The sequence below is a fragment of the Tachyglossus aculeatus genome, chromosome 13 (assembly GCF_015852505.1).
Source record: "Tachyglossus aculeatus isolate mTacAcu1 chromosome 13, mTacAcu1.pri, whole genome shotgun sequence".
Classification (NCBI taxonomy): domain Eukaryota; kingdom Metazoa; phylum Chordata; class Mammalia; order Monotremata; family Tachyglossidae; genus Tachyglossus; species Tachyglossus aculeatus.
Window position 1 is genome coordinate 16,972,189 of NC_052078.1, and position 21,915 is coordinate 16,994,103.

At 48.7% G+C, this 21,915-nt stretch overlaps 1 protein-coding gene across 1 annotated transcript in view; it reads right to left on the bottom strand.

Annotated features, from left to right (window-relative positions):
* Positions 1 to 15,735, bottom strand: part of SVIL (supervillin) — a 292,499-nt gene extending 276,764 nt beyond the window's left edge. The window contains exon 1 of the mRNA XM_038755658.1: positions 15,653 to 15,735. The gene's annotated coding sequence lies outside the window, so the exon portion shown is untranslated. The remainder of the gene's footprint in view (positions 1 to 15,652) is intronic.
* Positions 15,736 to 21,915: the final 6,180 nt, after the last annotated feature.

Genomic DNA, 21,915 nt, shown 5'->3' on the forward strand with positions numbered 1-21,915 from the left:
TGCCACCCCCAGCCCCAAACGTGACACTGTTCTGTAGGCATGGTTTCTAACAGACTGATTCACATGGTATTTCCTTAACATGGAAGCTGGCTTGGGTTTCCAGTACTCTAAACCCCTGGAGATAACGGCGGCACTGTAAAAATCTAAGGGCCGCCCCAAAATCTTTGAAAAAGATTTCCCTGCTGGTTGTGCTTGATGGATTCTGCCTTACTGGCCCTTAGTGGGACCCTTCCCCACCGGGAGAAATTTTTGAGTTCCAGGAGTGAAAAGGGCTCCCCAGGGATCATTTGTCTGGGGTAAGAAATAATTAACGGGGACTGCATGAGGCCCCAAGAGGCTGGTCCCTATGCTTCAGGAAGGGTCTTGCCCCCTCCCAGCTCCTGTGCAAACAGCCAGTCCAAAGAACCAAAGTTCTAGCCCAACCAGAAAAAGAACAACAAAAAGGCCCTGGAGATCCCTGTTTTGAGGAGTTGGCCAATGAGCTTAGTGATTTCTGATGAGCCATGGAAAGTTAGGACTCTACCTTATTATTGGAAAAACAGCCAATAGTCTCCAACAACCAACATAAAGAAAGGTGACAGATCTGACCTTGGGGTTTTCTGACTAATAAACCAAATGTACTTCTCTAGAAAAAGAATTCTGAAATATTTAGTAGAAGTAAAAGAAAAACTGGCATCTCTAAACATCTGGAAAACTATGCAAAGCTGTAGCTCTATTTATCTTCTGCTTGGGCAAAACATTTGGGACAAGCTGTCAGGGTGAAGGGATGACATAGGGGAAGAGGCTTGACAGCTTTAATCTCCAAGCAATTGGGGTGTTTCCTCAGCCCCCTCCTTATCGGCTCCTTCTCCTTCAACTCACAGCAGCTTGGGTTTGAGGTTTTTACAGTTCCCCTGCTAGACGAGGCCATAATGTGGCCTGGAAAAAAGAGAAATAGCCTGAGAGTCAAGAGACCTGAGGTCTGATCCCCACTCTGCCAGTTGTCTGCTGCAGAGACCTGGGCAATCACAACTGCTCTGTGCCTCAGTTTCCTCATCTATGAAATAAGGAGTAAATACCGAGTGAACCCTATGTAGGACAGGGACTGTCTTACTTGATTATCTTGCACTAACCCCCATATTTGGCATGTAGTAAAGCTTAACAAATACCACAATTATTGTTGTTCAATTATAAGTTTCTTCAAGGCAAGGATGGTGTCTATTAACTCTACCAAACTCTCCCACGTGCTTAGTAGAGTACCCTGCACAGAGTAGGCACGCAATAAATATTCTTGAACGACTGATTTACAGTTCTTGTGACATTAAGAGAAGCAGCATAGTGTAGTGGCTAAACCCCAGGCCTGGGAGCCAGAAGGTCATGAGTTCTAATCTCTGCTCTTCCACTTGTCTGCTGAGTGACCTTGGGCAAGTCACTTAACTTCTCTGTGCCTCAGTTACATCTTCTGTAAAATGATGATTGAGACTGAACCCCACGTGGGACAGGGACTGTGTCCATCCTGGTTTGATTATATCCACCCCAACACTTAGTACAGTGCCTGGCACATAGTAAGCTTTTAACAAATACCGTTATTATTATCATAGAACACAGCTCATGGAGGAAATATCTGACTGTTAATAATGTTTACCAAACAGTAAACATAATGGATATATCATTGTCATCATCATCAATGATATATATTGATATTTATTGAGCGTTCATTACTCTATTTTACTTGTACATATCTATTCTATTCATTTTATTTTGTTAATATGTTTGGTTTTGTTCTCTGTCTCCCCCTTCTAGATTGTGAGCCCACTGTTGGGTAGGGACTGTCTCTATATGTTGCCAACTTGTACTTCCCAAGCGCTTAGTACAGTGCTCTGCACACAGTAAGCGCTCAATAAATATGATTGATTGGTTGATTGATTGATTATTGCATGCAGAGCACTGCACTAAGCACTTTGCAGATAAGTTCCCTGCCCACAACAAGATTACTAAGTCTTCCTTTAAGAAAAACAGCTATGGTGTGGTGAGTTTCTCCTTGCAAAATGAATAGAAATCAGTATAGCTATGGGCACAATAACCTACTCTAAGAGTTATTTGAAGAGCAATAAACAAAGGACACTGAACAGTGCTGGACTATTGGGGGAAACTAGGGCAGGGGACCAGCAAGCCAGTTTTGGTTAACATGTCGAAATTTATGAAGAAAGATTAAAGTGATTAAAACACTACAGCCTGATTAAGGAAAAGCTGAAGGAATAAGACGATAAGTCATATGAGTACACTGTTTTCTGTGAAAACAATGGACCTCTTCAATTAGGAGACAGACTCCGTGTATCTTTTGAGAGAAATCTGACTTGTGGAAACATCAAGGAAGGTCGAGATAATATTGGTTAAGAGAGCATTATAAGGCCCAAAGAGATGGCTTCAGAAACTTAAGGCTTTAAGTTAATTAAGTTAATTTTGATCATTCAGGTGCAACAATAAACTTGCAAGGAAAATGGTTGGGGAAGTGTCTCCTTTCAGTTTTCAACTCTTCCCACACTACTGGACTTTTTCAGAATCCTTTCTGAATTTGGTAGGACAAGGTTTCAGAGTGGCATTTCCCTCCTGGACCATATGCTGAGGTAAAGCTGTTGCCTGCCTGAGCTTGAGAGAGATTGATTGTCAGAAGCAAAGCAGAAGACTTTAAGCCGAGGGTGATCTTGGTCTGGGCCAACATTCTCTGAAGTCTCTGCGGCCCAGGAGAAAATGTAGGGCCTATTAAGAGGCACCCAGACCAGAAGGCAGAGCAGAGTCTTGTGCCCAGGATCAGGGCATTACAAGCAAGAAAACGTCCTGGGCATGTCACCCTCGGTAAGGGAGGGCTAGAGGGCTGTGGACATTTTCCAATTTTCCTACCCCAAAGTGGAAAAGAAATTCTGAGCTGGTGAAGGAAGTGTAAGGAAAGCCCCTGGGGATGAAGGAGTTTCTACTGAATAGGACAGTGTGTCCCAGAAGAAGGGGTATCTATTTTCGAGTTTGTTCCAAAATGGGGAGCTTTCATCTACTGGAAGAAAGTCAATCCTTAGCAATAATCCCAGGAGAAGGCAGGACAGCTTACCTCACCACATGAGCTTTGGGCTGACAGACTAGAGTTGCTGTAGTTGTGCACTGTGTGCGGGGCACTAGGAGAACACTTTTTGGCAGAGGTTGGGCCAGAAAGGCTTTGGGGACCAGCTATTTGGGAGGGACCACCAAAGGCCCACCCGGGGCCTGGACCAGAGGATTCTGTGATGAGACCTGGGGACACCAGCTGCTACAATATCACTTGATGTATTCAGCATGATTAAACAGGACTATTTGAGGCAAGTGACATTCAAGGTTGAATTTCACAAGGGCTTTGCTTAGTGATTCCCTTCGCTGCAGCCTGGCAAGAATTCTCTTTCCCTCTGATTGTCCTGGCGGATCTTTCCAGCTTCCAAACACAATAGCTTGGTGACCAGGTAATGGTGACCCAGGCAGCTTGCCAGGAGCCAGAGGGCATGTCTTTTCTGGCCCCTTCCTACTGTAGTGAACACTGAACAAATCCTAATCGATTAAAGGGGAAATGATCTTGAGTTGTTTTTTGAAGTAGTGGTGATGGCTTGCACTGAGCCATCCACACTCTCTCACCTGCTCTCCCTGTGCCTAGTGGTTCACACCCACCATGACCATGGGCAGCATCTTGAGGGAGAGAGAGAGAGAGAGAGAGAGAGAGAGAGAGAGGGAGAGGGAGAGAGAGAGAAAGAGAGACACAGAGAGACAGAGAGAGAGAGAGAGAGAGAGAGAGAGAGAGAACAAGTTCTCTACTTTTCCACTCTTATCACGACAAGGAAAGTTGACCAGCAACCTAACAGGCCCTGAAATTAAGTGGGCAGGATGGCAGGCCAGTGGTGAGTTTAAAGGAAAAATGTGTTGGTTTCTGGCAACTCTCGGATGGTAGTTCTTGATTAATGGGTTGTTGATCAATTTCTTCCCAAGAGAATAAAGTACATCTGTCCCCTTCTAATGCCCAGAACTGGTTGTTGAGGTTCATTATTTGTTCTTCAGGGTGGGGCAGACTGAACAAGAACAAATCCTATTGAGTGGAAGCAGGAAAGCAGTCTGTTAACAGCAGCTACTGTTAGACTCTCTTTGATGCAGTGGGAGGGATAGAAATGCTAAGATGGCAGTGTGGCTTGGTGGGAAGACTGAAATTCTCAGCACACATTTCCAAGGACTGGCTCATTCCCGTGCCTGACATTCGGGCCCTCCTCAGAGCGTTCTTAGACAGCAGCAAGACACACACCTTCAGCTAGAGAGAACCAGAAGGTAACTCATCTGGCAAAATTCAAATTCACGAGTGCGGAACCTCAGAGCCAGAACTTGGAAAATAGATTTGAGGGAGAAATGTTTTCTATCCCCCTCCAAGGACCATGGTTGATGTGAGGCTCCCAACTCAACATCAGACCCAAATATTAGACTCTCAAAAATGCACACTATGAACGTAATGTGTCAGTACCTGTGCTGAGCCTGTGGAAAAACTGAGGCAAATTAATTATCTCTCCAGCTTTCCAGATAGATTGTGATTCACTGGGAAATGTTCTTTGTGGTTTTCACAGTCTTTTCCAGCAACAGACCCACAGAAGAGGCTTGGGATAAGAAGACAAGTGAGGTGACAGTTAATAAACCTTGTTGCTGAGCAAAAGTTTCTTTTTGAAATCTGAAACCTCAACTAGATTTAAGTCCAAGCCCAGAGAGGACATTAGTTTAGTTTCAGCTAAATCTTTTCCAAATTTCTGAACCTTATAACGAACCACAGTCTTCAGTCTTTGTCTTCCCCTCGCACAGCATGTACTTTTTTCATGAAGCAGTGTGGTTCCACAGCAAAACGTTTATGATTCTTGGCCAAGGCACTAGTTCATGTCCAGTGTGAGATAAACTCTCCAAAACACAACAAATCCTGCAAGATTTGTGGTTTGGCTTTTGGGGACAACAGCTTGAAACCTCACAAATCCATTAAACATGACCATCTAGCTGAACAAAACAGCCCAGTTACATTTTTGGTTTGGGCTGAACTGGCTGGGTTTGATCCAAACTGAAACACATTAGGTGCAAACCCCACACAAACTTAAATCAGGAAACTCTGCATGAGGAAAGGTGGAGTTAGCCAAACCACCAGATTTACATTTTTCTCCCCAGAAATTCACCTGGCCAGAGCCATTAGTGGAAACCACAAAAGGCATTAGAACGGGACCTTGCCTCCGTGCAGCCCAAAGCAAGCCTTTCCACTGAGCACCATGGAAATATATATATGTATAAACAGCTTGAAAGCCTAAAGAACAAGTATTAACTGTGCTGTGTAAAGAGCCAACAAAGAGTCCAAATCAGAATAAAGAAAAATGACAAAAGAGAACTCACCCAGTTAACTTTCATTTTGATCAAGTGTGCCAAATCACAGATGCTAAAGGGAAATTATTTTTAGAATCCACTGCTGCATTTGTGGGAAGCAGGATGGCCTAGTGGAATGAGCATGGGCCCAGGAGTCAAAAGACCTGGGTTCTAATCCCAGCTCTGATACTTACCTGTTGTGTGACCTTGGGCAAGTAACTTGAGCTCTCTGGGCCTCAATTTCCTCCTCTGTAAAAGGGACAGGAAATGTCTATTCTCCCTCGCACTTAGAAACAGAGCCCCACGTGGGAAAGGGACTAAGTCTGACCTGATTACGTTGTATCTGCTCCACTGCTTAACAAAATGCTTCGTACAAAGGACTTACTAAAATACCCCAATTAATATTGTTATTGGTATTAGGCCAGGACACTGGAAGGAGTCTCTGGGGATTGGTGCGCTCCTGGGTGACGTCACTTGGGGCTGGGTTTGGGACAGATCAGAGAAGCTCTCACTTGCCTTCTGGCTCTAGCAGTGGGCCCAACAGACCTCCAAGAAGACACCCAAGGGCCCTCTTGGTATTCCAACCCTGCCTGTGTTTGGCTGCTTGTTGAAAAGAGCCTGCCTCTGGTCTGTCAGTCAGTCAATCGCATTTATTGAGTGCTTATTGTGTGCAGAGCACTGTACTAAGCACTTGGGAGAGTACGCTATAACAATGTAACAGACACATTCCCTGCACACAAGAAGCTTACAATCTATCTTTTTTTGGTGATATCTTCAGAGAACATTGTAAACTTCTGCCCCACTTAACAGAGGGAAAATTCCATTCTCTGAAAACAGTGCGTCCACACGCCCACCTTAAGGACAGCATGGTTTGCCCAAGTCCCCGTTAACGCCCTGCTCCTCCTCAATGCCTCAAGTCTGACTTCGAATCTCTCCGGGCCCAGAGCCTCCTCCCTCTGAGCCCCTGCCGACCCACCTCCAACCTCGCTCCTCTACCCTTCCCTTACCTCCAGCTCCACATTCTCCCACTAAGGATTCTTTCACCAGGGGGTGGAGAGCTTGGAAGCAAGGGGGCTTCCCATCTCTGGTGAAGTTTTCCATGTGCAAAAATCAAGTTATTATTTTAGAATGTTGGATCTTGATTTCATTTTCTGGAATGATGATTTATGCCCTATTAGATATCATGCTGCACCCAGGGCAGTTTTTATGTCATCAATTAATGTCTGCGTTTTGGGTTTTTCCAGCTGAGAAAGCTGTTATCCCGAATCCTCGCCCTAACGCTCTCCCAGGCCCCAGCATCTGGTCCCTGGGCTAACTGCCTATTGCTCTTGCTGGACTGGTGAACAGAATGAGTTTCCTGTCCTGCATTCACAACTGCCAGCAGCCCAGCTGCACGTATGTGAATTTGCCTCAAGGAAAACCGGCCCATGGATGTTTTCGGCAAGCCGAAGGTACAGACCGAGGGCTGGAAGGGCAAACTCTGAAATTTCCCACCTGAAAATACCCCCGGCTGCCCAGGAGGGAGAACTGGGAGGAGGCAGGAGCGGATTTCACCGAGGGCCCACAACGGTCTTGGCAGTGTGAGAGGGCTGAACCAGGAGCTGATCAAAGCTAATCACATTTTCCCAAAACTTTGCGTTCCCCAGAAAAGCAGAAGGTCGAAGCCCAGACTTTTCCCGTGGGAGCCAAGGACTGGAGCGGTGCTTTGAGGCAGTCTCCTTGCTGTAATTTAAGAATGCCTCCTTCCCTCTTCCGAAGGTAGAGGGAATGGTTAAATAACCCTGTGGAAGCCCTATGGGGCCTCATGCCATTGCTCCTCCTGGGATATCACTGAGCCATTTGTTCCCAGCTTCTCCTGGACCATCGCACCAAACCATTATGTATCCTGATATCCCACAAGGAACAATGATTTCTCCTTCAGACACTCCATGAATGTGCAACTACCTGGCCTAGTGGAAAGGGAATGGGCCCAGGAGTCAGGGGATATAGGTTCTAATCCTAACTCCCCCATTTGCCTGTTGTATGACCTTGGGCAAGTCACTTAACATCGACATCAGTTTCCACAGCTGTAAAATGGGAATAAAGTACTCAATCTTCCTACCTCTAAAACAATGAGCCCCAAGTGAGACAGAGACTGTAACCAATCTGATTATCTTGGATCTACCCCAGCCTGTAGCACAGGGCTTGGCCAAGCCCTTAATAAATACCATAACTAACAACTGCCTAGAAATTGGCTTTTGATAATTCTTGGCCTCAAGTGGAAAATAATTTTGAACAGAGGAAACTCCAGGTGCCTTGAGACCCTAGTGAATAAAGCAACTTTGAGCTCATGTTCCATGGAAGAAAAGGCAATGGATAAAACGTTGGAAGTGAGCAGAGCACACAGGCATCAGCCTTTAAAATGGGAATCGCTTAAAAATAAGTCCTGTGTGTTGGCTGGCGGAGACCCAGCACTGGAGAGAATAATAACAATAATAATAACTACGGTACTTGTTAAGCGCTTATTACGTGAGAGAACTGTTTACATCTCTCTTCAAGGGGGAAAGGAGGGGATGTGGAAGCAAACCAGTGCCCACGTTCCATTTCCGGGGGCATCTACAGGGACACCCACCAATTCAAGAACATCCCCCAGGCGGCCGAAGTGAAAAACAAGCCAAATATTTTGAACAGCTCATATGTCACGTAGACTTGCGCAGGACCCACTTCAATAAAATCACAGTGATATCATGTCACACTTACAGAGGGCTTTCATCTTCAAAGCACTTTATGACTGCTCATGAATTGACTTGGGACCTAAGATGAAAAACCGGAGGGGGGGGGGGGGGGGGGCTGGGGGGCCGGGTCTGTGGTTCTGAGGAGAATCGATGGGACCCAGATCAAAGCGCAGCCTCAGACTTTGTTAACACACATCTCTCTGGAGTCTGAAAGGAAGCACAGCAGGATGATCCTGCTCCGGCTCCTGGGATCATCGTCTTCATAATAATCATCATCACCGCGGCATTTGTTAAGTGCTTACTCTATACCAAGCATTGTACTAAGCACTGGGGTAGATACAAGATCATCAGGACCCCCGTGGGGCTCACAGTCTGAATAGGAGGGAGAACAGGTACTGAATCCCCATTTTGCAGATGCGGGAACAGAGGCACTGAGAAGTGATTTGCCCAAGGTGACAGAGCAGGTATTCAAGCAAGACAAGTGGTGGAGTAGGGATTAGGACCTGACTCCTTCTCACTCCCAGGCCCGGGCTCTTTCCTCTAGGCCATGCTTCTTCCTAAGATTAAACGTCGGGAAGGAGCACAGCGCAAAGCCCGTCGGGACCTCGATCTCAGTGACAGCATGGGACCAATTACACCCCATGCCCAAGCCCCTCAGCTCCATCAACGGCCTCCTCTAAGGAGGCCCTCAACTTCAGTGTATATAATAATGATGGCATTTGTTAAGCGCTTACTATATGTAAAGCACTGTTCTAAGTGCTGGGGGAGGGATACAAGGTGATCAGGTTGTCCCACGTGGGGCTCGCAGTTTTAATCCCCATTTTACCGATGAGGTAACTGAGGCTCTGAGAAGTTAAGTGACTTGCCCAAAGTCACACAGCTGACAACTGGCAGAGCCGGGATTGGAACCCATGACCTCTGACTCCAAAGCCAGAGGGCTGGGTGGCAGCATTCATTCATTCAATCGTATTTATTGAGCACTTACTGTGTGCAGAGCACAGTACTAAACTCTTGGGAAGTACAAGTCGGCAACATATAGAGACGGCCCCTACCCAACAACGGGCTCACCAGTTAGTGCCAACAGCGGGCATCAATGGGGCCCAAGAGGTGTGCTTCGTACACAGTAAAGCACTTAAATACCATCATCATCATCATGAGCCAGAGACACCAGACAGGGTCAGACGTTTTGATTTTGGCAAGAACGGAAGAGGGGGAGGTGAATCGGGGTGAGATTGGATCTTAGGTACAGGACATGTGCAGACCAGAAAAACATCTGTGTCTCTTCAGGCTCCTGACAACATGCAGCCTGGGAGTTGGGCACTCACAGACGTTTCTCCGAAACACCATTTCAGAGAGTGGCTGCTTGGTCAATTTTTTTTTTATATGGTATTTGTTAAGCAGTTACTATGTGCCAGGCATGTTCTAAGTGCTGGGGTAGATACAACGGTGTAGTGGGTAGAGCACATGCCTGGGAATAAGGTGGTCATGGGTTCTAATCCCAGTTCCGTCACTTGTCTGCTGCGTAACTTTGGGCATGTCACTTAACTTCTCTGTGCCTCAGTTACCTCATCTGTAAAATGGGAATTGAGACTGTGAGCCCCACGTGGGACAGGGACTGTGTCCAACCTGATTTGCTGGTATCTACCCCAGGATTTAGTACAGTGAATGGTACATAGTAAATGCTTAAATACCATAATTACAAGGTAATCAGGTCGGACACAGCCTACAGTCAATCACTTGGCATTTATTGGGCGCTTGCTGGGTGCCAAGAACTGTACTGAGCACTTGGGAGAGTAGGTAGGTCCGATCCCAGCCCTCAAGGAGTTTCCAGTCTAGTGAGGCAGAACTTGGGTTGGCGTGGGCTGGGTATGCAGCCTCAAATGATATGACCCTTGATGGCTATGGGTTTGATTTCACTGAGATGAAATTGCTGCAAACACACATGGACTTGTCGAGACCTTTCAAATCCTATCTATAACCTTCAGTTTTTCACATCAGTGCACAAACATTAACTAGTTCATAAAAATTCTCCAACTATCTGCCCCCCAACACCTCTGGCTCCAGAGAGTGGAATACCATTGACATTGTATTCTTATCTAATAGCCTGGTATTAATTTCTACTGGCTTAGGCCCACAATTATTTTCAAGGTTGCAATATTTGTAGATACGGTCTGCTCTGGGGGCATCTTGCCCCTCCCCATACCTCTTCCCAGTTCGCCTTCCAACCTCACGCTCAACTCTCCAGCTTCCAAAACTTCACTCTCACCATTCACACAGCCTGGAACTCTCTCCCCACCAAATTTGCTAGAGCACAGCCCTCCTCTCCTTCGAAGCCTTCCTAAAATCCCCCCAGTGAACTCCCAACACCCCAGCTATGTCAACCCGACATCCACCTATTTTACCTCCTCCTCTTCCCAGCACAATGTACGTATTTATTTACTTGTACCTTGAATCATTCAGCTATTTCATCCTGCCATATTTGTACCTACTTCCTGCTGTACACAGTCTTCCTCTTGCTTTCAGTATTTGCCTGAATTTTTGCCTGTCTTTCCCTGACCAGGTTGAAAATTTGATGAGAGCAGGGGATGTATGTCTTGCTACTGTCCTACTCCACTAAGCACTCGGTAATGAAAAGAACATGCCAAAGGCCACAGCCTTTTTCATTAATATCATTATTTTATCATTGTATTTGTTAAGCACTTCCTACGTGTCAAGCACTGTTCTAGGAACTGGGGTAAGGTATACAGTCATGTTCTACAAGGGGATCCCTGTCAAAGTAGGAGGGAGAACAGGTATTAAATCCCCATTTTACCAATGAAGTAACTGAGGTCCAAAGAAGTTAAAGTGACTTGCCCAAGGTCACACAGCAGGCAACTGGAAGAGCTGGGGTTAGGGAGGAGGTAGGTGAGCAGCCAGGCTGGGTGGGCTCCCTAGTCCGGCTCGGGTTGGGAGAACTGGCAGGGCAACAAACTGGGTTGAAGAATTCCTCCCTCACTAGGACCCTCCCCTGTCCCCTTCACCTCCCCCAAGTTATATCTTTAGTTCTCCACGTTTACCACAAAACCGAAACTCACTCACCCTTCCAGGTCTGTTATAACAACAAAAGGCAAAATGGGGGAAAGTGTGCTGGATCACATGGGGGATGTGGATATATTTATGTAGAAGACTGAACAAATAAATTAGTGGTTCCTTTTGTGATAAAGTAAATACTCCCAGAAACACTGCAGATCCTGATGAAGTCATCGGGCCTGTGCTCTAATTTAGTGCAGATGTGCAAGTTCGAAGAGCGCTTGGGCCCTTTCCTGAAATCCCCTGACGCCCCAGTGACAGTGCTGGGCCTCCATGTTGTTGTTGGCCTTGCTAACGGCAGCAGTCGCTGCGTTGATTTGCGTCTTGGGCTCAGTCTGCAGGCCCGAGTCCTTAAAAGAAGATGTAAGGGGACTGTGGGGTTTCGCTTCCCTGAGCTGGGCTCCACCGTGGGCAGGGAAAAAATGAAAAGGCTACAAATGCCCAGAATCATGCTGGGAGAGGGCTTGGGGTGGGTTGGCGGTGATCACCTGGACTGGAAGAGAGCCTGGGGAGGGTCAGACTGTAAGTCAAGAGCAGAGGGAGAGACACAGAGGTCGAGAAGAGGAGGCAGCTCGGATCACTGGTCAGCCAGAAGCGGACGGTCCTATGCCACTGTACTTCCCAACATCCGGAAGGGAAATGGGAGGGAAGCAGAGGGGCTGAGCGGAAAGAGCGCAGGGGGCCGGGGGTCAGGACGCCAGGGTTCTAGTCCCGGCTTTGCCACTTGTTTGCTGTGTGACCTTGGGTGAGTCACTTAACTTCTCTGAGACTTAGTTTCCTCGTCTGTAAAGTGGGAATAAAAATACCTGCTTTCCCTCCCTTACAGACTGTAAGCCCCATGTGAGACGGGGACAATATCTGACCTGATTAACTTGTATCCATCCCAGGGGTTAGTACAGGACCTGGCACCTAGTGAGTACTTAAATAAATACTATCATTATTTGAAATAGTGCCCTAGACCCCCGTGCCAACCTCACACCAAACAAACCTCACCAGGCCACTATCTCTGCCAAAATTCTGCCCATCTTCAAGATGGCAACAGGGTTAGTAGATACGATCACTCCCCGCCCTCGAGTTGCTTACAATCAAATCAACAGCGTTTATAGAGCCCTTTCTCTGTGTAAAGCACTATGCTGAGCCTCGAGAGAACACAAAGAGAGTTAACAGACATGATCTCAGCCCTTGTAGAGAAAGAAAAGGCATTCTCAGATCTGCCAGGTCCGTTGCGAACAACTTTGCTTCTTACAACCTTAATCCTCAGGTGAAAATATGCAGGGCTTGCAACGCTTGACTATCTTCGGGAAACACTCCTCTCTGACTGTCTCTGCCTAGTCTCAGTCCCCATCTCCTTAAGGTGATCTCCTGGACACCCCAGGAGGGCCTTATTCCCAGGAGACTGACTCCCACTTCCTCTCCCAGTGAGGTGACCTACTCTCTCAAGTCCCTCTCTCCTTTACAAGACTAATTATGATAATAACAATAATCATCATTATATTTAAATGCTTACTATGTGTAAAACACTGTAATAGCGCTGGGGTAGCTATAAGACACTTAGGTTGGACACTGTCCTTGTCCCACAGTGAAGCTCACACTCTAAGGGGAAGGGAGAAAAGGTATTTTATTTCCATTTGACAGATGAGGTAAGGCACAGAGAAGTGAAGTGACTCACCCACGGTCACACAGCAGGCAATTGGCAGAGCCAGGATTAGAATCCAGATATCCTGACACCCAGGCCTGTGTTCTTCCCACTAGGTTGTGCGGCATCTCAGGCAGCTGGGGATGAACTCCACCCCTCCTGGCACGGCTCACGGGCTCAGTTCTCGGGGATGAGCAGGAGAAAATCTCCGAGTTCATAACACAGACAGTGTTTGAGCCTGGGGACACTCAAGACAGGACAGGCTGATGCCTTTTAGAGCATCTTCTTTCATCTCCTCACCCTCGGCTATAAGGCTCTCCATCACCTTGCCCCTCTGGCAGACAGACGTCCCTCCCCTTACCCTTCTTGGCTGTCTCCTGGCAGACTGGGGGTGGGCCACCAAGGAGATGATGTGGCCCTGCTGGGCAGACAAGGCTCAGGTCGCATTCACCTGGCAGGTTCCTCCTGACATTTTTGAGCACTGTACAGGAGGCAAAGTAATTACAAAGACAATGCACTGGAGCACTGTGCAAGAGGGCTTACCCCCATTTCAGGGAGTTAAGCAGAGTTGTCCCTAGGGTACAACTGTTGGGGGGGGCGGGGGGAGCACCCTACCTTCAGAGGTGAAAAAAAGGATGCCCCTCTCCCATTGTTGGAGGCCCTTGAGGAATGGAGGGGGTGCTCAGGAAGAGCAGGGTGAGAGTGCAGATTCCTGCCTCCCTTAGTACTCCCACATTCCTCAAGGGAAGGTTATACCCTCACCTGAACAGTGCAAAAAAGCACAGCTGGAGATAGACATGTAAACAACAACAATAATAATATTTGTTTAGCACTTATGTGCCAGGCAAAGTACTAAGCACTGGGGTAAATATGAGATAATCAGGTTGACCACAGTCCCTATCCCACTTGGGGCTCACAGTTTAAGTAGAAGGGAGCAGGATTGATTTTCATTTCACAGATGTTGAAACTGAGGCCCGGAGAAGTTAAGTGATATACCAAAGGTCACATAGCTGATCCATAGCACAGCCAGGATTAGACCCCAGGTCCTCTGACTCAAAGGCCTATGCTCTTTCCACTAGGCCATGGGTTCCCTCTTGCCCCCCTCTCGTATCTCTCCAAGCACATTTTATTCAGTTCTGGCCTCTTGTTGCAAGGATGATGCAGCTTCTCTGGATGGAGTTCAGAGAAGAGCAGCAACCCCGATTAAGGAAAAGGAGGGACTGATTTATGAGGAAAGGTTAAAGAGGAAAGAGACATGATAACTGTTTACAGATACCCAGGGGAGCCCACACCAAGGGAGAGGAAATATTAAATGTGGTATGAGGGGCTCCTAATGAGGCATGACAGGAGGAACGTCAGAAAAGAAAGAGTGAGGATGGCTTTTGGAAGAAATGTTCCTGACATGGCATGCTTCCTGGCTGCGGGACAATCTTCCAAGGCAGGAGTGCCCCCCCACACCCCCATTACTGGGAGACTGGAAAAATCAGACCAGACACCATCTGATACGCTGCCCAACCGGATGCTTGATCCTGACTGGGTGACTGACCCTGACCAGATGCAGAAGACGATGGAGCGGAAAACTGGGGCTGGGGAAGGTGGCTGAGTGGAATTGTAGCAAGGAGGAGGGGAGGAGTTTGATGAAGAATGTGTGGGCAGTACAGGCAAAAGGGGTAAAAAGGGTGTGAGTACTCTGGGGGCTAGAAAAAAGTGGGGGTTGGGAGGGAGCAGGATGCCCTCATGGTGAAAGGAGAGTCCCTAGAGCATCCCAGAGTACAGGCATGCTCAGATATTCAGAGTCCAAAAAGCTTTTCTCAGACTACAAATTTCAGGCATAATTAGGACATCTGAGATCTTCCTTCACTGCATCTTTAAAACGTTTCTTCCACCATCATTTGAGTTGCCCATTTCAACTCGCCACCCACGGACTCGGGAGTCCTATTACTGTCCATCCTCCTCACACATCCAGCCGGAGAAGCTGTGTTGTAACGAGCACGGCCACAACACTGGCGGACGGCCTGGGAGCCTGGACTAGATTGTCTGTGAGCCTTGCCAGAGCGGCACTGATGACTGATATTTGTTAGGCGCATATCATATGCCAACACTGGGAAGATAAACCCATTACAGCCGAGTCATAGTCCTTGGCCCACATGAGGCTCACCGGCCAAGGGGAAGTGTGGGCTACTGGATAGAGCACAGGCCTGGGAGCTGGAAAGACCTGGGTTTTAATCCCAGCTCCACCACTTGTCTGCTGTGTGACCTTGACAAGTTGCAACACTTCTCTGTGCCACAGTTACCTCACCTGGAAAATGGGGATGATGAATGAATCAATCAATCAATCGTATTTATTGAGCGCTTACTGTGTGCAGAGCACTGTACTAAGCTCTTGGGAAGTACAAGTTGGCAACATATATGAAGACTGTGAGCCCCACATGGGACATAGGCTGTGTCCAAACTGATTATCTTGTATCTACCCCCGCGCTTAGTACAGTGCCTGGCACAAAGTAAGGGCTTAACAAACACCATAAAAAAAGGGGGAGAAAACTGGTATTTAATCCCCATGTTACAAATTAGGAAACTGAGGCCCAAATCAAGTGACTTGCCCAAAGCCATACAGCCGGCAAGTGGCAGAGCTAGAACTGGAAGCCGGGTTTCCCAGCTCCCGGGCCTGTGTTGTTCCCACTGGGCTACACTGCCTGTCTCGGTATCGCTCTAGAAATTGGATGTGGGGTTTGCAGCATGTGAGGTGTCACGGGCCCATACCTTCAGCTAGCATTGCTCTCCCCGGCCTTCACCTTCATTTACAGTCCCATCACATCTATTATTTGTCAGTGTCTCCAGAAGCACGAACAGTCAAACCACATACCTTTCTCCAGGAAGCTTCAGTGGGGCAGACACCTTGCAGCGATTAGATGTCCCCCTCTCCTTATTTTTCCTTGTTGGGCGCAAACCGGCCTGCAAAGGGAGCTGTGTGCAAACTACACCTCAGTGAAATCAGATTCTCCAACAGCTGCTGTAAATCACAATCACCACCTTCTCGGAGAAAAGCTTTGGCCTTGAGCTTGAAACCACAAGCGGATCTGCTTGTTCCTGGGACCATCTGCACAACGAAGGGAGAATTGCATTTAGAGCCTCAAACCTGTTGGCTATCCGCGAGGTCTTTGTTGTCCTGGGATAATAGCCCTGTGGGAGGATAATCGGGCCAAGGGTGGGATACACGCACCCCTGTAAGGTAAAAGGACTTAACTCTTGACCACAATTGTAAACAGGATGCCTTCCTCCCCACACTCCACACAGCATATGGAGTCAGGGGCAGTGAGAGGGGCAAAGCTGGGCCGAGGGGGCGGGAAGGGCGAGGGTGGGCCGAGGGGGAGGGAAGGGCGAGGGTGGGCCGAGGGGGAGGGAGGGGCGAGGGTGGGCCGAGGGGGAGCGAGGGGGAGGGAGGGGCGAGGGTGGGCCGAGGGGGAGAGAGGGGCGAGGGTGGGCCGAGAAGGGCAAGGCTGGGGAGAGAAGGGCAAGGGTGGGGAGAGAAGGGCAAGGGTGGGGAGAGAAGGGCAAGGGTGGGCCGGGGGGAGAGAAGGGCAAGGGTGGGCCGAGGGGGAGAGAAGGGCAAGGGTGGGCCGAGGGGGAGAGAAGGGCGAGGGTGGGCCGAGGGGGAGAGAAGGGCGAGGGTGGGCCGAGGGGGGAAGAGAGGGGCGAGGGTGGGCCGAGGGGGGGAGAGAGGGGCGAGGGTGGGCCCGAGGGGGAGAAAGGGGCGAGGGTGGGCCGAGGGGGGGGAGAAAGGGGCGAGGGTGGGCCGAGGGGGGGAGAGAAGGGCGAGGGTGGGCCCAAGAGGGGAGAGAAGGGCGAGGGTGGGCCCAAGGGGGGGAGAGAAGGGCGAGGGTGGGCCGAGGGGGGGACAGAAGGGCGAGGGTGGGCCCGAGGGGGAGAGAGAAGGGCGAGGGTGGGCCCGAGGGGGAGAGAGGGGCGAGGATGGGCCCGAGGGGGAGAGAGGGGCGAGGATGGGCCCGAGGGGGAGAGAGATGGGCGAGGATGGGCCCGAGGGGGAGAGAGGGGCTAGGAGGGGCCCGAGGGGGAGAGAGGGGCGAGGATGGGCCTGAGGGGGAGAGATGGGTGAGGATGGGCCGGGGGAGAGAGAAGGTGAGGCTGGGCCTTGGGGGAGAGAGGGGCGAGGCTGGGCCTGGGGAGAGGGAGGGTGAGGCTAGGCCGGGGGAGAGAGGGGGCATGGCTGGGCCTTGGGGGAGAGAGGGGTGAGGCTGGGCCTGGGGGAGAGAGGGGTGAGGCTGGGCCTTGGGGGAGAGGGGGGCGAGGCTGGGCCAAGGGGGAGAGGGAGGGTGAGGCTGGGCCTTGGGGGAGAGAGGGGCGAGGCTGGGCCAAGGGGGAGAGAGGGGTGAGGCTGGGCCTTGGGCGAGAGAGGGGCGAGGCTGCGCCAAGGGGGAGAGAGAAGGGCGAGGCTGGGCCTTGGGGGAGAGAGGGGTGAGGCTGGGCCTTGGGGGAGAGAGAAGGGCGAGGCTGGGAACCTCTGATAGGCCATGGCTACTGCAGAACTTTCCGCCAGAGTTCCCTTGGGCAAGGCCCCGGGGCGGGTCAGGGCCGGGGTGGGGGGCCCTGCCCGCAGGGGGCCGCCAAGGGGGAGGCCCAGCAGCAGCTTGGGCCGCGCCGCCTTAGGACCGGCCAGCTGCACCATTCATTCATTCACTCCATCGCATTGATTGAGCGCTTACTGTGTGTGCAGAGACTGTACTAGGCGAAGTACCAGTTGGCAAGGAAAACCCGCCGGCGCCCAGGAGCTTCCCGGTTTTCCCGGACGGCCTTCCCGGCTAGGGAAGCTTCCAGGCAGGTGAGCTGCTGCCATGGCGGGCAGGCCTGGACTTGCTTGACTGCTGTAAACGACGCGGGGGCGGGGGTCACGTGGAGAAGACGCCCCTACCGTATATACCCGCCCCGGCCCCTGCTCTCATCTAAAATCAATCAATCGATCGTATTTATTGATTGTTTACTATGTGCAGAGCACTGTACTGAGCGCTTGGGAAGTACAAATTGGCAACATATAGAGACAGTCCCTACCCAACAGTGGGCTCACAGTCTAAAAGTCTAAAAAGGCCCTCCTCCCCCTAGCAGCTTTCCCGTGGCCTGCTGGAAAGACCACAGTCCTGGGGGTCAGAAGGACCTGGGTTCAAATGCCGACTCCCCCACCTGTCTGCTGTGTGACCTTGGGCAAGGCGCTTTACTTCTCTGTGCCTGTTACCTCATTGCAAAATGGGGACTGAGACTGGGAGCCCCACATGGGACAGGGACTGTGTCCAACCTGATTTCCTTGTATCTACCCCAGTGCCTGGCACATAGTAAGTGCTTAACAAATGCCATAATTACTGTTATTACTATGTTGCCAACTTGTACTTCCCAAGCGCTTAGTACAGTGCTCTGCGCACAGTAAACACTCAATACGATTGATTGATGAATGGTATTTGTTAAGCGCTTACTCCCCCTCTCCATCCCCCCATCTTACCTCCTTCCCCTCCCCACAGCACCTCTATATATGTATATATGTTTGTACATATTTATTACTCTATTTATTTTACTTGTACATATCTATTCTATTTATTTTATTTTGTTAGTATGTTTGGTTTTGTTCTCTGTCTCCCCTTTTAGACTGTGAGCCCACTGTCGGGTAGGGACTGTATATGTTGCCAACTTGTACTTCCCAAGTGCTTAGTACAGTGCTCTGCACACAGTAAGCGCTCAATAAATACGATTGATGATGATTAAGACCATGATCCCCATGTGGACTCAGGGCTGTGTCCAGCCTGATTAGCTTTAATCTAGCCCAGTGCTTGGAATAGTGTTTGATGCATACTAAGCACATTACAAATACCATCATCATTATTATTTCCCCACTAATTCCCCATAGCCCTTAGGCTAGCAAATGTGGGCCTCATTACCACCAGAGGCATGTGAAGGCAGTGCCGGGGCCCAGCAGTCCGGGCCAGGCAGGAGGGTGTAAATGAAAGGTGCAGAGAACTGCTATACTCTCCCAAGTGCTTAGTACTACTTTAATTTGCACACAGTAAATACTCAATAAATATGATTATTTGGAGATGGCTGTCTCTCAAACTAGCCCAGGGCTTCCAGCACTTATCGGGCCCCACTAATCTATGAACTTCGGTTGACCTCGTGATTTCCGCAGGATTGCCCCCCTGCAAACATGTGGGGATTTTCTCTCAAGAAACTGCAAGCGCGTTAGAAGCGGGGGACTGTGCCTGCCAATTCTGCTATTTTGTACCCTCCCAAGAGCTTAGTACAGTGGTCTGCACATAGTAAGTGCTCAATAAATACCATTGTTTGGCTGAAGAAACACCGGGTTAGGCCAGGGTGCATCACCCCTCCCTGACTTCCCCAACCTCTTTCCCTCCCCTTTTTCCGTCTCCCATCCTTGCCCACCTGGAAACAATCAATCAATCGTATTTATTGAGTGCTTACTGTGTGCGGAGCACTGGACTAAGCGCTTGGGAAGTACAAGTTGGCAACATATAGAGACAGTCCCTACCCAACAGTGGGCTCACAGTCTAGAAGGGGGAGACACAGAACAAAACCAAACATATTAAAATAAAATAGAATAGATATGTACAAGTAAAATAGAGTAATAAATATGTACAAACATATATACATATATACAGGTGCTGTGGGGAAGAGAAGGAGGTGCTACTGAGGTCCTACTCTCAGGCCCTACTGAGAGCTCACCTCCTCCAGGACGCCTTCCCAGAATGAGCCCCTTCCTTCCTCTCCCCCTCGTTCCCCTCTCCATCCCCCCCACCTTACCTCCTTCCCTTCCCCACAGCACCTGTATATATGTATATATGTCTGTACATATTTATTACTCTATTTTACTTGTACATATCTATTCTATTTATTTTATTTTGTTAGTATGTTTGGTTTTGTTCTCTGTCCCCCCCTTTTAGACTGTGAGCCCACTGTTGGGTAGGGACTGTCTCTCTATGTTGCCAACTTGTACTTCCCAAGCGCTTAGTACGGTGCTCTGCACACAGTAAGTGCTCAATAAATACGATTGATTGATTGATTTCCCTCCCCTTTTTCCATCTCCCATCCTTGCCCACCTGGAAACAATCAATCAATCATATTTACTGAGCGCTTACTGTGTGCAGACCACCAGACTAAGCACTTGGGAAGTCCAAGTTGGCAACAGAGAGAGACAGTCCCTACCCAACGGCGGGTCTAGAAGGGGGAGACAGAGAACAAAACCAAACATAGTAACAAAATAAAATAAATAGAATAGATATGTACAAGTAAAATAAACAAATATGTACAAACATATATACAGGTGCTGTGGGGAAGGGAAGGAGGTAAGGGGGGGATGGAGAAGGAGGAAGGAGGAAACAATGACTCGGTTGCTTCTTAGGGAAGCATTGTGGCATAGTGGAAAGAGCCCGGGCTTGGGAGTCAGAGGTCGTGGGTTCTAATATTATTATTATTATTATTATTTATTATTATTATTATTATTATTACCTCAGCCCGAGCGACTTCATTTTCCCCTGGGAACCTGCTAAGTTCCCAAAAGACTGGGAACCAGTCTTTTAGATTGTGAGCCCACTGTTGGGTAGGGACTGTCTCTATATGTTGCCAACTTGGACTTCCCAAGCGCTTAGTACAGTGCTCTGCACACAGTAAGTGCTCAATAAACGCTTGGAACAGCGCTTAGAACAGTGCTCAGCGCTTAGAACTGTGCTTTGCACATAGTAAGCGCTTAATCAGCGCTTAGTACAGTGCTCTGCACATAGTAAGCGCTCAATAAATACGAATGATGATGATGTATATATGTTTGTACATATTTATCTATTTATTTTACTTGTATGTACCTATTCTATTTATTTTGTTAGTATGTTTGGTTTAGTTCGCTGTCTCCCCCTTTTAGACTGTGAGCCCACTGTTGGGTAGGGACTGTCTCTATATGTTGCCAGTTTGTACTTCCCAAGCGCTTAGTACAGTGCTCTGCACATAGTAAGCGCTCAATAAATACGATTGATGATGATGATGATGATAATAAATGCCATCAAAAAAAATAATAAATAAATACGATTGATTGATTGCTAAAGGAGTTTGCCGCAGAATGAACTCACACTGCCCTCTGGTGTCCAGAGGCCATGATGACAACCTCCTCTCCTCTCCAGTTCCGCCGTCACCTTCTCCACTTCAGGCTGGCCAGTTCTTGGGGATTAGGCGCCGCAGACAACGTACATAAACTTGGAGCAAAAAAAGAACAAGATTTATCCAAAATACCCTCCAGACATGGCCCCTGAGATCCTATAAGTGACACCAAATTCCAGTTGACCAGACACACCCTGTCGTAACACTGCAATGTTTATCTTTATGCTTCCACAATCACTAATTGGTAGTATCGCTATACAATCAATCGTATTTATTGAGCGCTTACTTATCTTTATGCTTCCACAATCACTAATTGGTAGTATCGCTATACAATCAATCAGTCGTATTCATTGAGCGCTTACTTATCTTTATGCTTCCACAATCACTAATTGGTAGTATCGCTATACAATCAGTCGTATTTATTGAGCGCTTACTGTGTGCGGAGCACTGTACTAAGCGCTTGGGAAGTACAAGTTGGCCACATATAGAGACAGTCCCTACCCAACAGTGGGCTCACAGTATAGAAGCATTGTGGCTCAGTGGAAAGAGCCCGGGCTTGGGAGTCAGAGGTCGCGGGTTCAAATCCCCGCTCCGCCACTTGTCAGTTGTGTGACTTTGGGCAAGTCACGACTTCTCTGGGCCTCAGTTACCTCATCTGTAAAATGGGGATGAAGACTGTGAGCCCCACGTGGGACAACCTGATTACCATGTATCTACCCCAGCGCTTAGAACAGTGCTTTGCACATAGTAAGCGCTTAACAAATACCAACATTATTATTATTAGAAGGGGGAGACAGAGACCTAGCTCCTCCCTCCCCATGGAGTGTGCCTTGATTTTCAAGAATCCGGGGCTCACCTGATCCCAAGCCCATTTTGCCCCTCCCTTTCCCGTGGAAACTCACCTGTATTTCCAGGAAATTCAGTCTGTATGTGAAAGGGCAGAATCAAAAACTTTCCAAGCTACAA